This window comes from Schistocerca cancellata, chromosome 6, assembly GCF_023864275.1.
Source record: "Schistocerca cancellata isolate TAMUIC-IGC-003103 chromosome 6, iqSchCanc2.1, whole genome shotgun sequence".
Taxonomy (NCBI): domain Eukaryota; kingdom Metazoa; phylum Arthropoda; class Insecta; order Orthoptera; family Acrididae; genus Schistocerca; species Schistocerca cancellata.
In genome coordinates this window covers 155,138,383-155,144,355 of record NC_064631.1, presented here as the reverse complement: position 1 = coordinate 155,144,355, position 5,973 = coordinate 155,138,383, and positions in this window count along the sequence as shown.

Genomic DNA, 5,973 nt, shown 5'->3' with positions numbered 1-5,973 from the left:
CTTTGACGTTAAGCAAACCATTACTCTTCCTTCTCTCACCCTTCATCACCTTCGTCTTCCGTTCTAAGTATCTGTCCATTACTTTCTACAGGTCTGCTAAGTCTTTCTTACATTCGGCCCGGATGGTTATGTCTATTGAAAACGTCCTTAACGTTTCATTCCTCTTCGGAAGCTACAAGATACCTTACATCATTCTTAAAAGACACTTCTGTTTCGTGTCATACCGCTTTCATTACTCCCTCATTGGTTTTTGGTGTATGTAAATTATTCGTCCGTTTCTGCATCTTAGCTCCAGCCTTATAAGAATTGTGAAAATCTCATATTATCAATTTCCTAGGTCCACAAAATAATACTAGGGAAGTATTCTGATTTTTCTTCACTCTGCCTTCCATTACTAAGTGCAATATCACAGCTACTTCTACGGTGCCTTCACTTTCTGGAACCAAACTTAAACTCCCATCCAGTACATCTTCACATATTCAAAAATAGTTTTGGTTTCTTGTGTTACACTGCTCTGATAAATATTGGAAATGACATATTGTAGCACGTGAAGCTGCTGTATAGTTTATTTTTAATTGTACGACCGATTTCTACCAGAGACCCCTACAAAAGTTTGTTAATAGGGGATAAACAAATGTCAAAATAAAATATTTATAAAAAATAGTTTGTTATGCGAAGGTAGATGTAAGGAGTAGTGTCAATTATACAGCTATGCAAAGAATAGATAAAATAAATCGGCAAATAATTGCTATTACGGCTAGTATTATCTTTGTTATAAAAAATTTTCAGTATATCTTTTGTCTTTCAGTTCAAGTTGTTCATTCAAAATGAAAGTGGGATACTTAGCATAATGTGAAAAAAATTATCTGCTCCATGAGAGCCATATATCTACCTTTCTCTTCTTTGTGTAGAATGCTGTTTAAATACTGTCTAGTACATGATTTTCATCGCTTAAATGTGTAGCAAACGTCGATGGGTTGCTTTTGTCATTGTTACAATGTCCTTATTTCGTGTACATATCTTTCTGCGGGTTTGTCGAATGAAATATTTATTGCAAACGTTGAACAGTATTTTACACATGTCTGACTACTGTTAGTGCGCGACGTGAAAAGTTGACAGTTCACTGTCTCATAGACAAGGGCGAGTTTTGCGAAAATATAGATGCCGGATACAAACTTCTCAAAATAACGCATACCCTCGGAAGCCTCAAAAGAGTTGAACAACACCGTCGATTGCCACTGCTTAAATTTTCTGAGCCCCAAAAAGAAAACAAAACAAAATCTTCACTTGTGCTCATTCACAGCTGCTATTGGAAACACCGGTCGCTGTGGCCGAGCGGGTCTAGGCGCTTCAGTCCGGAACCGCGCTGCTGCTACGGTTGCAATTTCGAATCCTGTCCTCGAGCATGCCTGTGTGTGATGTTCTTAAGTTATTCTAAGTCTAGGGGACTGATGACCTCAGATGTTAAGTCCAATAGTGCTTAGAGCCATTTGAACCATTTTTTCCTATCGGAAACCGGTAAAATAATAACGACTCAAATGTGGGCTAACCGTATTCTGCGAACTGGAAACGGCGAGCAACTAGACGAGTTGCAGTTACGAGGGACACGTCATGGTCTCGATTCCCAGCGCATTATCGTCTTCCATTGCAGATCTCGCTACGTTCTAAAGGGCAAGTGAAGGGACGCTAATGGAAATCGCATTTACACTTTTCACATATTCACTGTTGTCTCTCTGCGCCAGTGTCCGAAGGTTTACGGCATCCAAGCCATTCAACTGTGGCAATTCTAGGCGGTCGCTAAGTCCTTTCCGCCATTCACTCTAAGACTGTTATCACTCCTAACATTTAGCTGGGAGCTGGTAAATATTTTATATCTCGCAATAAATGGCGGGATCGCTGAAAAATACGGCCCACTATATCCCGGGCCCCGGTCATGAAAGTCACAACGAATGGCTGGCTAGACCCAGTGCACCGACCGTGAGTAAACCAGCCCATAAATCGATCTGAGAGCTTGCAGCTTTGTAGTTCCCCTCGGTTAACTACGGACCTACCAGTTGCAAACACGCGTCCGGACCATTCAGTGTGTTTTCGGAAACAAAATTAATGGATAAGTGATGTTTAAAAAATCGTACACTTAAAATACAAAACAGAAGTACGCAAATCTAATACGTATGTTTACGAAATGGAAGTATAAAAGAACAGCAATTTATAGATCTGGGAAAAATAGTAAACTCGAGACGAATGAAGGTGATCGTAAGCGTATTTTTGTGGAGATATGCTTTTAGAATAGACTGATTAGCGATGGAGATGTTTTTGTAGCTGATAATGACGTATAATGTCAGAAACAGTTTGGCCTAAAAACTAAATAAATCAGTGCAGAAGGTCAACAGAAAAATACATTAATTATACTTAAAACAAGAAAATCGATATCTGAAGTATATGATATACATGAAAAATCATCTGCAAACATGATTTTGTATTACGTATCGAAACAGATACAACTTTCGAGCTCTTAAAGGGGGTTAGGACGTCAAACGGACCGGCTTAGAGCAGGAGAGGCACCCCAGGACATTTTAATTTCCACTGTCTATACTTTTACAAATAAATTCATAAAACTTTGTCAGCATGACCAGGAAGGATTCAGAATTCACAGTCTTAGCAGTGGAAGTTGTAAAACATAATGAAATAATCTTTTTTACATGTGAAATTTCATCATTTTTTCACTTACTATTGCTTGCATTTGTTGCTGTAGGTATACTTTTCTTCATACGTGAAAGAGATTTTTCGATGAATTTTGCACAGCATAAAACCATACATACAGGTGTATGAACCTCTAGAATTTATTTAATTCATGAAAAACTGAAAGAGCTGCTACACTTGAAACTTCATGTTTAGAAAAACTCAAATTTTGTATTTAATTAGCTCAATTTTTACCACAGTTTTAATAGCTCTGGAAAATTCTAGAGTTTTGCATTAAGGAGTTTGTGTTTAATAATCAGTGCAAAATTCATCGAAGAATCTCTCTTACTTATGCAGAAAAGTGTTTAGCAACAAATGCAGCCAATAGTAAGTGAAAAAAATGATGAAATTTCACAAGTAAAAAAATTATTTTATTATGTTTTTGAACTTCCACTGCTATTAGTGTGAATCATGAATTCTTCCTGGTCACGCTGACGAAGTTTTATGAATTTATTTGTAAAAGTATAGACAGTGCAAATTAAAATGTCCTGTGGTGCGTCTCTTGCTGCAAGCCGGCCCGTTTGATGTCCTACCCCCCTTAATAGCAGAACTCGAAAAATTGTGCCAAAATAGGCGTGCAAAAATTATAGCCAATACAACTTATTCCAAATGGTAGATAATTAAAAACAGTAGCATAGAATGGTCCCGTAGCTCTTCATAAATCAAATTTCTGCAGTCATTGCTAAGCGGCGCTTGTGATGATGATGATGATGATGATGATGTTTGGTTTGTGGGGCGCTTAACTGCGCTGTCATTAGCGCCAGTACAAATTCCCGATCTGTACACAGTCCAATCTGAGGCGCTTGAGGTGATGTAAAGATCAACGCTACTGGACAGTGGATGAGTGGAAACGAGTGAACTGGAGTGATGCCTCAGACAGTCCAATAGAAAGGTTTGGGTTTCGGGACTTCCTGGAGAATTACACCTGCCATCATGTGTAGTGTCAACAGTGAAATACTGAGGACGTGCTGTTACGACATGGGGCGTTCTCCGTGGTTAGGAAAAGGTCCCCTTATTATGCTAACGAAAACGCTTAACATCGAAGGATACGAATGAATTTTACGACATTGTGTACTGCATACATTATAGGAACAATCTGGAGACGATGCTCGGCTGTGTCGCCATGACAATAAATCCTGTCGCAAAGTGGCATCACTGAGGCAATGGTTTGTGGTCAGAAACATCCATGAAATGGACTGGCCTGCACAGATTCCCGACCTGAATCCAACGGAACGTCTTTGGTAATGAGCTCTCTCTATGCCCTAGCGTTCAACATTACTACATTCAATGACTTTGGCTCTTAAGGAAGAATGGGCTATCATTCTTCCACAGACATTCAGACAAGTCGTTGAAAGTGTCTCCAGCTTAGTTCCAGCCTTGATAAAGGTGAAGGGTCGACACACCCTATGAAGAGTGTTTCAAAAAGGACCTTACAACTTTAAAAATTGATATAAATTTATTGAAAGAAGATATAGAGCTGGGTTTAGTGTTATTTTGTAGGACACACATCCAGTTTTTTTTTACCTTAAACTAAAGATGTATGTGGTTTCCGTTGATTATCCTGCACATATCCCATTAGAAGTCAATTTCTTCCAAATTCGCTGTAGCATTGCAGGTGTAACTTGCTCAGTGGCGGCGTAAATTATTGCTCTAGTTGAGGTAGAGAACCCGGCACAGGAGGCACATCCTTGATGAATCCCCATAAAAAAAAAATTTAAAAGAAAATCGAGTGGTGTCAGGTCTGGGGAACGTGGGGGCCATGCAATTGGCGCATCACAGCCAATCCACTGACCTGGAAGGCGGTCACTGAGACAATCCCGGACGTCAGCGAGGTAGTGGGATGGTGCACCATCTTGCATGAAGCAAACATTTAGTTCGTGGTCATCGATCTGTGGTATCAAAAATTGTTGTAACATATCCTTGTACAGTATCCCGTTGATGGTTCTCTCGCGAAAGAAAGGGGCCATACACAAAAACATATTTCTACAAAACATTTATGCCACTCGTAAGTTGTAGGCATACTAGGAGGATCTTTAGCGTACTAGGTACGGAAATTCCTCTGAACTGTTCTTACCGACTTAGGTTCTTCGAACCAAAACACACAGCTAGCACGCTCGGGTCCAGTGAAGGCAGCCATCTTTAACGCAATTGCCGCAAGCGCTTTTTACGGTGCGATTCGACAATAGCGAACTACGCGAGACAAAACATGATGTATTTCCTTACAAATTGACAGTATAATTAACTCTGTAGGTACAGTGAATTAATTTCTACGAATTTTCAAAGTTGTAAAATCTTTTCTCAAATACCCTGTATTAAGTCCGCCAGGCGCAGATCGCATTTAAAGTCTCTGAGGTAGAGCCGCCACGAAATACGGATATATTAAAATATATTTCTCAATATGTGTTACAGAATTTAAATTGTCAGACACATTTCGAATATTTCCCACACGAATAATGAGAGTGAACGTTTTTGGAACTGTTAATATCGATTAATATTTTTCGAACAGTTAGTAACTAGTCTTAAGGCTGCACCTTGAAATGGCCGTTAGCTTCATGCAGGAGAGGAATGTGGGCGTGGCTTCTGCAGTGTGCAGCACTTGAGGGGTCTCCCCAAAGCCCAAGCAGCAGAGCCTAAGGGTCTCCTACCAACTTCCACACGATTTTCACGTTCCGCTGCTTACATCAAAGGGAATGACCAAAGTGGTTGAAACTTTGCTATCGAACTCCCGACCTCGCATACCTCTATTATGCGTTATTAATCTTCGTTTAGTATTAATGAAATTTTTATCAACTATCGATGTGGAACACTTCGACAGTGATGAATAAAGGCCTCCAAAAATTACTGCAACCAGTCGCCATTTGTTTTATTATTCAGTTTTTATTTTCCATTACCGGTTTCGAATCGCCAAGCGATTCATCATCAGAGGGTACATATTTATTGCATGTTTGCAGCATTGAGAGGTCGTGCATTTGTGGCAAAATGCATAAACGAAACATGTAAGAAATGAATGTGGCAATAATTATTCACATTACGAGACTGATTTAATTGCGTTACTTACAGTTATCATTAATCTGTTCGTTTATTCTTAATGCACATATTGTTTTGAAAAACATTACGTATGTTTTCTAGTGATGTTAATTTTACATCACTTAACAAATTTAACCACAGGTAACAACTTCCACGTGCTTTACAAAACACGAATAAACCAAAGAGCATGATAATGCTATGTTCTAA